Source organism: Balaenoptera acutorostrata, chromosome 5 (assembly GCF_949987535.1).
Source record: "Balaenoptera acutorostrata chromosome 5, mBalAcu1.1, whole genome shotgun sequence".
Taxonomy (NCBI): Eukaryota; Metazoa; Chordata; class Mammalia; order Artiodactyla; family Balaenopteridae; genus Balaenoptera; species Balaenoptera acutorostrata.
This window is the reverse complement of record NC_080068.1, coordinates 35,738,348-35,750,478: the sequence shown is the minus strand read 5'-3', so window position 1 is coordinate 35,750,478 and position 12,131 is coordinate 35,738,348. Positions and strand designations below refer to the sequence as shown.

At 39.4% G+C, this 12,131-nt stretch overlaps 1 protein-coding gene across 10 annotated transcripts in view; it reads right to left on the bottom strand.

Annotated features, from left to right (window-relative positions):
• The window catches only part of TMEM131L (transmembrane 131 like), a 169,256-nt gene that overhangs the window by 43,231 nt on the left and 113,894 nt on the right, over window positions 1-12,131 (bottom strand). The window lies entirely within an intron of this gene.

The window sequence follows — 12,131 nt, the reverse complement described above, 5'->3', positions numbered from 1 at the left end:
GATCCCCACGTACCTGGGTAGGGCAAAAGAAAAAAGAAAAAACAGAGAGAAAAGGATAGGGATGGGACCCACAGCTCTGGGAGGTAGTTGTGAAAGAGGAAAAGTTTCCACACCCCTTCACTGGCGGAGACGGGGTGTGGGCAAGGGGGAAGCTTCAGAGCCATGGAGGAGAGTGCAGCAACAGGGGTGCAGAGGGCAAAGTGGAGAGATTCCCACACAGAGGATCGGTACCAACCAGCACTCACCAGCCTGAGAGGCTTGTCTGCTCACCTGCCGGGGCAGATGGGGGCTGGGAGCTGAGGCTTGGGCTTTGGCGGTCAGATCCCAGGGAGAGGACTGGGGTTGGCTGCGTGAACACAGCCTGAAGGGGGCTAGTGCACCACAGGAAGCCAGGAGGGAGTCCAGGAAAAAGTCTGGACCTGCCTCAGAGGCAAGAGACCATTGTTTCAGGGTGTGTGAGGAGAGGAGATTCAGGTAACCGCCTAAACGAGCTCCAGAGAAGGGCACGAGCCACAGCTATCAGCTCGGACCCCAGAGATGGGCATGAACCGCTAACACTGCTGCTGCTGCCACAAAAAATCCTGTGTGCAAGTGCAGGTGACTATCCACACCCCGCCAGGAGCCTGTGCAGCATGCCACTGCCAGGGTCCCATAATCCAGGGACAAGTTCCCCAGGAGAACACACAGTACGCCTCAGGCTGTTGCAACGTCACGTCAGCCTCTACCGCCGCAGTCTCGTCCCGTGTTCCAATTATAACTACTATACCCCTCCCTTCCCCCCGGCCTGAATGAGCAAGAGCCCCCTAATCAGCCGCTGCTTTATCCCCATCCTGTCTCGGCTAATAACAGATGCCTGAGGACGACCTACAAGCAGAGGCGGGGCCAAAACCAAAGCTGAACTCCAGGAGCTGTGCGAACAAAGAAGAGAAAGGGAAATTTCTCCCAGCGGCCTCAGGAGCAGCGGATTAAATCCCTCCAATCAACTTGATGTACCCTGCATCTGTGGAATACCTGAATAGACAACAAATCATCCCAAAGTTGAGGCAGTGGACTTTGGGAGCAACTGTAGACTTGGGGTTGGCAGTCTGCGACTGATTTGCTTCTGATTTTTATGCTTATCTTACTATAGTTTTTAGCACTTATTAACACTGGTGGATTTGTTTATTGGTTTTGTTACTCTCTACTTTTCTTTTTATTATTATTATTTTTTATTTTTTATTGCAATAATTTTTTTTTAATTATATATTTATTCTTTTCTTTCTTTTTTCTCCCTTTTCTTCTGAGCCATGTGGCTGACAGGGTCTTGGTGCTCCGGCCTGGTGTCAGGCTTGAGCCTCTGAGGTGGGAGAGCCAAGTTCAGGACACTGGACCAACAGAGACCTCCTGGACCCACGTAATATCAATTGGCGAGAGCTCTCCCAGAGATCTCCGTCTCAACGCTAAGACCCAGCTCCACCTAATGGCCAGCAAGCTCCAGTGCTGGATGCCCCATGCCAAACAACTAGTAAGACAGGAACACAACCCCACCCATTAGCAGAGAGGCTGCCTAAAATCATACTAAGTACACAGACACCCAAAAACACAACACCAGACGTGGCCCTGCCCACCAGAAAGACAAAATCTAGCCTCATCCACCAGAACACAGGCACCAGTCGCCTCCACCAGGAAGTCTACACAACCCACTGAACCAACCTCACTCACTGGGGGCAGACACCAAAAACAATGGGAACTACAAACCTGCAGCCTGGAAAAAGGAGACCCCAAACACAGTAAGTTAACCAAAATGAGAAGACAGAGAAATATGCAGCAGATGAAGGAGCAAGGTAAAAACCCACCAGACCAAACAATTGAAGAGGAAATAGGCAGTCTACCTGAAAAAGAATTCAGAGAAATGATAGTGAAGATGATCCAAAATCTTGGAAATAGAATGGAGAAAATACAAGAAACATTTAACAAGGACATAGAAGAACTAAAGAGCAAACAATGATGAACAACACAAAAAATGAAATTAAAAATTCTCTAGAAGGAATCGACAGCAGAATAATTGAGGCAGAAGAATGGATAAGTGACCTGGAAGATAAAAGAGTGGAAATAACTACTGCAGAGCAGAATAAAGAAAAAAGAATGAAAAGAATTGAGGACAGTCTCAGAGACCTCTGGGACAACATTAAACGCACCAACATTCGAATTACAGGAATCCCAGAAGAAAAAAAGAAAAAGAAAGGGTCTAAGAAAATATTTGAAGAGATTACAGTTGAAAACTTCCCTAACACGGGGAAGGAAATAGTCAATCAAGGCCAGGAAGCGCAGAGAGTCCGATACAGGATAAATCCAAGGAGAAACACGCCAAGACACACATTAATCAAACTATCAAAAATTAAATACAAAGAAAAAATATTAAAAGCAGCAAGGGAAAAGCAACAAATAACATACAAGGGAATCCCCATAAGGTTAACAGTGGATCTTTCAGCAGAAATTCTGCAAGCCAGAAGGGAGTGTCAGGACATACCTAAAGTGATGAAAGGAAAAAAACCTACAACCAAGATTACTCTACCCAGCAAGGATCTCATTCAGATTGGACGGAGAAATTAAAACCTTTACAGACAAGCAAAAGCTAAGAGAATTCAGCACCACCAAACCAACTTTACAACAAATGCTAAAGGAACTTCTCTAGGCAGGAAACACAAGAAAAGGAAAGAACCTACAATAACAAACAATTAAGAAAATGGTCATAGGAACATACATATTGATAACTACCTTAAACATAAATGGATTAAATCCTCCCACCAAAAGACACAGACTGGCTGAATGGATACAAAAACAAGACCCATATATATGCTGTCTACAAGAGACCCACTTCAGACCTAGGGACACATACAGACTGAAAGTGAGGGGATGGAAAAAGATATTCCATGCAAATGGAAAGCAAAAGAAAGCTGGAGTAGCAATTCTCATATCAGACAAAATAGACTTTAAAATAAAGACTGTTACAAGAGACAAAGAAGGACACTACATAGTGATCAAGGGATCAATCCAAGAAAAAGATATAACAATTGTAAATATTTATGCACCCAACATAGGAGCACCTCAATACATAGGGCAAATGCAAACAGCCATAAAAGTGGAAATCAACAGTAATACAATCATAGTAGGGGACTTGAACACTCCACTTTCACCAATGGACAGATCATCCACAATGAAAATAAATAAGGAAACACAAGCTTTAAATGATACATTAAACAAGATGGACTTAATTGATATTTATAGGACATTCCACCCCAAAAAAAATAGACTACACTTTCTTCTCAAGTGCTCATGGAACATTCTCCAGGATAGATTATATCTTGGGTCAAAAATCAAGCCTTGGGAAATTTAAGAAAATTTAAAGTGTATCAAGTATCTTTTCTGATCACAACACTATGAAACTAGATATCAATTACAGGAAAAAAACTGTAAAAAATACAAACACATGGAGGCTAAACAATACACTAATAAATAACCAAGAGATCACTGAAGAAATCAAACAGAAATAGAAAAATACCTAGAAACAAATGACAATGAAAACACAATGACCCGTTTAACCAAGATGGCGGAGTAGAAGGACGTGCTCTCACTCCCTCTTGCGAGAGCACCAGAATCACAACTGACTGCTGGACAATCATTGACAGGAAGACCCTGGACTTCACCAAAGAGGATACCCCAGGTCCAAGGACAGAGGAGAAGCCACAGTGAGACGGTAGGAGGGGCGCAATCAGAGTAAAATCAAATCCCATAACTGCTGGGTGGGTGACTCACAGACTGGCGAACACTTATACCACAGAAGTCCACCCACTGGAGTGAAGGTTCTGAGCCCCATGTCAGGCTTCCCAACCTGGGGGTCTGGCAACGGGAGGAGGAATTCCTAGAGAATCAGACTTTGAAGTCTAGTGGGAATTGACTGCAGGACTGTGACAGGACTGGGGGAAACAGAGACCCCACTCTTGGAGGGCACACACAAAGTAATGTGTGCATCGGGACCCAGGGGAAGGAGCAGTGACCCTGGGGGAGACTGAACCAGACGTACCTGCTGGTGTTGGGGGGTCTCCTGCAGAGGCGAGTGGTGGCTCTGTTTCACCGTGGGGATAAGGACACTGGCAGCAGAGGTCCTGGGAAGTTCTCCTTGGCGTGAGCCCTCCCAGAGTCTGCCATTAACCCCACCAAAGAGCACGGGTAGGCTCCAGTGTTGGGTTGCCTCAGGCAAAACAACCAACAGGGAGGGAACCCAGCCCCACCCATCAACAGTCAAGTGGATTAAGGTTTTACTGAGCTCTGACCCGCCACAGCAACAGGGAGGGAACCCAGCCCCACCCATCAACAGTCAAGTGGATTAAGGTTTTACTGAGCTCTGACCGCCACAGCAACAGTCAGCTCTACCCACCACCAGAGCCTCCCATCAAGCCTCTTAGATAGCCTCAACCACCAGAGGGCTGACAACAGAAGCAAGAAAAACTACAATCCTGCAGCCTGTGGACCAAAAACCACAGTTACAGAAAGACAGAGAAGATGAAAAGGCAGAGGGCTATGTACCAGATGAAGGAACAAGAAAAAACCCCAGAAAAACAACTAAATGAAGTGGAGATAGGCAACCTTCCAGAAAAAGAATTCAGAATAATGATAGTGAAGATGATCCAGGACCTCGGAATAAGAATGGAGGCAAAGATTGAGAAGATGCAAGAAATGATTAACAAAGACCTAGAAGAATTAAAGAACAAACAAACAGAGATGACCAATACAATAACTGAAATGAAAACTACACTAGAAGGAATCAATAGCAGAATAACTGAGGCAGAAGAACGGATAAGTGACCTGAAAGACAGAATGGTGGAATTCACTGCTGCGGAACAGACTAAAGAAAAAAGAATGAAAAGAAATGAAGACAGCCTAAGAGACCTCTGGGACAACATTAAACGCAACAACATTCGCATTATAGGGGTCCCAGAAGGAGAAGAGAGAGAGAAAGGACCAGAGAAAATATTTGAAGAGATTATAGTCGAAAACTTCCCTAACATGGGAAAGGAAATAGCCACCCAAGTCCAGGAAGCGCAGAGAGTCCCATACAGAATAAACCCAAGGAGAAACACGCCGAGACACATAGTAATCAAAGTGGCAAAAATTAAAGACAAAGAAAAATTACTGAAAGCAGCAAGGGAAAAACGACAAATAACATACAAGGGAACTCCCATAAGGTTAACAGCTGATCTCTCAGCAGAAACTTTGCAAGCCAGAAGGGAGTGGCATGATATACTTAAAGTGATGAAAGGGAAGAACCTACAACCAAGATTACTCTACCCAGCAAGGATCTCATTCAGATTTGATGGAGAAATCAAAAGCTTTACAGACAAGCAAAAGCTAAGAGAATTCAGCACCACCAAACCAGCTACAACAAATGCTAAAGGAACTTCTCTAAGTGGGAAACACAAGAGAAGAAAAGGACCTACAAAAACAAACCCAAAACAATTAAGAAAATGGTCATAGGAACGTACATATCGATAATTACCTTAAACGTGAATGGATTAAATGCTCCAACCAAAAGACACAGGCTTGCTGAATGGATACAAAAACAAGACCCATATATATGCTGTCTACAAGAGACCCACTTCAGACCTAGGGACACATACAGACTGAAAGTGAGGGGATGGAAAAAGATATTCCATGCAAATGGAAATCAAAAGAAAGCTGGAGTAGCTATACTCATATCAGATAAAATAGACTTGAAAATAAAGAATGTTACAAGAGACAAGGAAGGACACTACATAATGATCCAGGGATCAATCCAAGAAGAAGATATAACAATTATAAATATATATGCACCCAACATAGGAGCACCTCAATACATAAGGCAACTGCTAACAGCTATAAAAGAGGAAATCGACAGTAACACAATAATAGTGGGGGACTTTAACACCTCACTTACACCAATGGACAGATCATCCAAAATGAAAATAAATAAGGAAACAGAAGCTTTAAATGACACAATAGACCAGATAGATTTAATTGATATATATAGGACATTCCATCCAAAAACGGCAGATTACACGTTCTTCTCAAGTGCGCACGGAACATTCTCCAGGATAGATCACATCTTGGGTCACAAATCAAGCCTCAGTAAATTTAAGAAAATTGAAATCATATCAAGCATCTTTTCTGACCACAACGCTATGAGATTAGAAATGAATTACAGGGAAAAAAACGTAAAAAAGACAAACACATGGAGGCTAAACAATACGTTACTAAATAACCAAGAGATCACTGAAGAAATCAAAGAGGAAATAAAAAAATACCTAGAGACAAATGACAATGAAAACACGACGACCCAAAACCTATGGGATGCAGCAAAAGCGGTTCTAAGAGGGAAGTTTATAGCTATACAAGCCTACCTCAAGAAACAAGAAAAGGGCTTCCCTGGTGGCGCAGTGGTTGAGAATCTGCCTGCTAATGCAGGGGACACGGGTTCGAGCCCGGGTCTGGGAAGATCCCACATGCCGCGGAGCAGCTGGGCCCGTGAGCCACAATTGCTGAGCCTGCGCGTCTGGAGCCTGTGCCCCACGACGGGAGGGGCCGCGATAGAGAAAGGCCCGTGCACCGCGATGAAGAGCGGTCCCCACACCGCGATGAAGGGTGGCCCCCGCTTGCCGCAACTGGAGAAAGCCCTCGCACGAACCGAAGACCCAACACAGCCAAAAATAAATAAATAAATAAATAAATAAATAAATAAGAAAATCCTTTAAAAAAAAAAAAAAAAAAAAGAAACAAGAAAAATCTCAAGTAAACAATCTAACCTTACACCTAAAGAAACTAGAGAAAGAAGAACAAACAAAACCCAAAGTTAGCAGAAGGAAAGAAATCATAAAGATCAGAGCAGAAATAAATGAAATAGAAACAAAGAAAACAATAGCAAAGATCAATAAAACTAAAAGTTGGTTCTTTGAGAAGATAAACAAAATTGATAAGCCATAAGCCAGACTCATCAAGAAAAAGAGGGAGAGGACTCAAATCAATAAAATCAGAAATGAAAAAGGAGAAGTTACAACAGACACCGCAGAAATACAAAACATCCTAAGAGACTACTACAAGCAACTTTATGCCAATAAAATGGACAACCTGGAAGAAATGGACAAATTCTTAGAAAGGTATAACCTTCCAAGACTGAATCAGGAAGAAACAGAAAATATGAACAGACCAATCACAAGTAATGAAATTGAAACTGTGATTAAAAATCTTCCAACAAACAAAAGCCCAGGACCAGATGGCTTCACAGGTGAATTCTATCAAACATTTAGAGAAGAGCTAACACCCATCCTTCTCAAACTCTTCCAAAAAAGTGCAGAGGAAGGAACACTCCCAAACTCATTCTATGAGGCCACCATCACCCTGATACCAAAACCAGACAAAGACACTACAAAAAAAGAAAATTACAGACCAATATCACTGATGAATATAGATGCAAAAATCCTCAACAAAATACTAGCAAACAGAATCCAACAACACATTAAAAGGATCATACACCACGATCAAGTGGGATTTATCCCAAGGATGCAAGGATTCTTCAATATATGCAAATCAATCAATGTGATACACCATATTAACAAATTGAAAAAGAAAAACCATATGATCATCTCAATAGATGCAGAAAAAGCTTTTGACAAAATTCAACACCCATTTATGATAAAAACTCTCCAGAAAGTGGGCATAGAGGGAACCTACCTCAACATAATAAAGGCCATATATGACAAACCCACAGCAAACATCATTCTCAATGGTGAAAAACTGAAAGCATTTCCTCTAAGATCAGGAACGAGACAAGGATGTCCACTCTCACCACTATTATTCAACATAGTTTTGGAAGTCCTAGCCACAGCAATCAGAGAAGAAAAAGAAATAAAAGGAATACAAATTGGAAAAGAAGAAGTAAAACTGTCACTGTTTGCAGATGACATGATACTATACATAGAGAATCCTAAAACTGCCACCAGAAAACTGCTAGAGCTAATTAATGAATATGGTAAAGTTGCAGGTTACAAAATTAATGCACAGAAATCTCTTGCATTCCTATACACTAATGATGAAAAATCTGAAAGAGAAATTATGGAAACACTCCCATTTACCATTGCAACAAAAAGAATAAAATACCTAGGAATAAACCTACCTAGGCAGACAAAAGACCTGTATGCAGAAAACTATAAGACACTGATGAAAGAAATTAAAGATGATACCAACAGATGGAGAGATATACCATGTTCTTGGATTGGAAGAATCAACATTGTGAAAATGAGTATACTACCCAAAGCAATCTACAGATTCAATGCAATCCCTATCAAATTACCAATGGCATTTTTTACGGAGCTAGAACAAATCATCTTAAAATTTGTATGGAGACACAAAAGACCCCGAATAGCCAGAGCAGTCTTGAGGCAAAAAAATGGAGCTGGAGGAATCAGACTCCCTGACTTCAGACTATACTACAAAGCTACAGTAATCAAGACAATATGGTACTGGCACAAAAACAGAAACATAGATCAATGGAACAAGATAGAAAGCCCAGAGATTAACCCACGCACCTATGGTCAACTAATCTATGACAAAGGAGGCAAAGATATACAATGGAGAAAAGACAGTCTCTTCAATAAGTGGTGCTGGGAAAACTGGACAGCTACATGTAAAAGAATGAAATTAGAATACTCCCTAACACCATACACAAAAATAAACTCAAAATGGATTAGAGACCTAAATGTAAGACTGGACACTATAAAACTCTTAGAGGAAAACATAGGAAGAACACTCTTTGACATAAATCACAGCAAGATCTTTTTCGATCCACCTCCTAGAGTAATGGAAATAAAAACAAAAATAAACAAGTGGGACCTAATGAAACTTCAAAGCTTTTGCACAGCAAAGGAAACCATAAACAAGACGAAAAGACAACCCTCAGAATGGGAGAAAATATTTGCAAATGAATCAACGGACAAAGGATTAATCTCCAAAATATATAAACAGCTCATTCAGCTCAATATCAAAGAAACAAACACCCCAATCCAAAAATGGGCAGAAGACCTAAATAGACATTTCTCCAAAGAAGACATACAGACGGCCACTAAGCACATGAAAAGATGCTCAACATCACTAATTATTAGAGAAATGCAAATCAAAACTACAATGAGGTATCACCTCACTCCTGTTAGAATGGGCATCATCAGAAAATCTACAAACAACAAATGCTGGAGAGGGTGTGGAGAAAAGGGAACCCTCTTGCACTGTTGGTGGGAATGTAAATTGATACAGCCACTATGGAGAACAATATGGAGGTTCCTTAAAAAACTAAAAATAGAATTACCATATGACCCAGCAATCCCACTACTGGGCATATACCCAGAGAAAACCGTAATTCAAAAAGACACGTGCACCCGAATGTTCATTGCAGCACTATTTACAATAGCCAGGTCATGGAAGCAACCTAAATGCCCATCAACAGACGAATGGATAAAGAAGTTGTGGTACATATATACAATGGAATATTATTCAGCCATAAAAAGGAACGAAATTGAGTCATTTGTTGAGAAGTGGATGGATCTAGAGACTGTCATACAGAGTGAAGTAAGTCAGAAAGAGAAAAACAAATATCGTATGTTAATGCATGTATGTGGAACGTAGAAAAATGGTACAGATGAGCCAGTTTGCAGGGCAGAAGTTGAGACACAGATGTAGAGAATGGACATATGGACACCAAGGGGGGAAAACTGCGATGAGGTGGGGATGGTGATGTGCTGAATTGGGCGATTGGGATTGACATGTATACACTGATGTGTATAAAACTGATGCCTAATAAGAACCTGCAGTATAAAAAAACAAACAAAACAACTAATACTAAACTTTCATTGGGTTATTTGTATGGAAATATGTTAATATAAATGTTTCAGACATTACATGAAATTTCTAAAAATCTTATATTTGTATTTGTATGGAAATATGTATGGAAATATGTTAATATAAATGTTTCAGACAGTACATGAAATTTCTAAAAATCTTATATTTGTATTTGTATGGAAATATGTATGGAAATATGTTAATATAAATGTTTCAGACATTACATGAAATTTCTAAAAATCTTATATTTGTATTTATATGGAAATATGTATGGAAATATGTTAATATAAATGTTTCAGACATTACATGAAATTTCTAAAAATCTTATATTTGTATTTGTATGGAAATATGTATGGAAATATATTAATACAAATGTTTCAGACATTACAGGAAACGTCTAAAAATCTTATATGTTCTGGTATAATGTTATAAGTAATAATCCTAGTTATTACTTTAAAATGTATATCTCAGAAATAACTAATTTTCTTGTCAACTGCATTATTATGAACTTTCATCAAATCTTTAACCATGGTCATTTTTAAGTCTTTTGTCATTTACAGACAGTTCTGGGTGTACTCTGATGATTTTGCAAATATGTTCCTATAAAAGAGTTTCATCTTCAAGAAATTCATGGAAAAGACTCTGACAAGTACAGGTTTCTGGTAACTGACTGTACTGCTGAACTGAATGAATAAGCATTTTCAGAACTCTAATGAAAAACTGATGAACTCATAAAAGTGCTAACAAAAGATCAAGATGAAAAAAAAGAAATTAATTACATGGGACTGAGTGAACTGATGAGGATGAGTATAATTTTTGTGACTTTCTGTCTGAATTAAAAAAAAAAAAAAATCCCACAAGGACTCAGAGGAAAAGAATATACAAATCAATTTTCACTGCAAAGTAAAGGAGCTGTTACAGTGGAGGATTACTGGACTGAATGTCAATGTTATGACATAGTATAAGTGTGTTTCATGTTTGGTAATTGCAATCATTGTTGCTTTTGTTGTGGTCATCCATGTACAATGCTTGGTGTCAGTCTATCTATCTCTTGTAAAAATAAAATACAGTGTGTGTGTGTGGAAAAAAAAAAAAAAAAAAAAAGAATTACCATATGACCCAGCAATCCCACTACTGGGCATATACCCAGAGAAAACTGTAATTCAAAAAGACACATGCACCCGAATGTTCATTGCAGCACTATTTACAATAGCCAGGTCATGGAAGCAACCTAAATGCCCATCAACAGACGAATGGATAAAGAAGTTGTGGTACATATATACAATGGAATATTACTCAGCCATAAAAAGGAACGAAATTGAGTCATTTGTTGAGACGTGGATGGATCTAGAGACTGTCATACAGAGTGAAGTAAGTCAGAAAGAGAAAAACAAATATCGTATATTAATGCATGTATGTGGAACCTAGAAAAATGGTACAGATGAGCCAGTTTGCAGGGCAGAAGTTGAGACACAGATGTAGAGAATGGACATATGGACACCAAGGGGGGAAAACTGCGGTGAGGTGGGGATGGTGGTGTGCTGAATTGGGCGATTGGGATTGACATGTATACACTGATGTGTATAAAACTGATGCCTAATAAGAACCTGCAGTATAAAAAAACAAACAAAACAACTAATACTAAACTTTCATTGGGTTATTTGTATGGAAATATGTTAATATAAATGTTTCAGACATCACATGAAATTTCTAAAAATCTTATATTTGTATTTGTATGGAAATATGTATGGAAATATGTTAATATAAATGTTTCAGACAGTACATGAAATTTCTAAAAATCTTATATTTGTATTTGTATGGAAATATGTATGGAAATATGTTAATATAAATGTTTCAGACATTACAGGAAACTTCTAAAAATCTTATATGTTCTGGTATAATGTTATAAGTAATAATCCTAGTTATTACTTTAAAATGTATATCTCAGAAATAACTAATTTTCTTGTCAACTGCATTATTATGAACTTTCATCAACTCTTTAACCATGGTCATTTTTAAGTCTTTTGTCATTTACAGACAGTTCTGGGTGTACTCTGATGATTTTGCAAATATGTTCCTATAAAAGGGTTTCATCTTCAAGAAATTCATGGAAAAGACTCTGACAAGTACAGGTTTCTGGTAACTGACTGTACTGCTGAACTGAATGAATAAGCATTTTCAGAACTCTAATGAAAAACTGATGAACTCATAAAAGTGCTAACAAAAGATCA